Raw genomic sequence first — 220 nt, forward strand, 5'->3', positions numbered from 1 at the left:
TTACCTCCATTTGCCACCGCTTATGACGCTGAAGTCCAGGCGATATTATCAGCTCTACAACTAGTGAAAACACTTAAGCAAAAATTTATTGTGTGCACCGACAGCTTTTCAGCATATAAATCCGCCAAAACTATGAAGAACACTTCCGATCCTATAAGTTTATTAAAACAGCTCATCTTGCAACTAGGAAGCAGAGTAAAACTTATGTGGATCCCTGGAC

This window comes from Rhagoletis pomonella, unplaced genomic scaffold (genome assembly GCF_013731165.1).
Source record: "Rhagoletis pomonella isolate Grant_MI unplaced genomic scaffold, Rhpom_1.0 Rhpom_scaffold_00006, whole genome shotgun sequence".
Lineage (NCBI taxonomy): Eukaryota > Metazoa > Arthropoda > Insecta > Diptera > Tephritidae > Rhagoletis > Rhagoletis pomonella.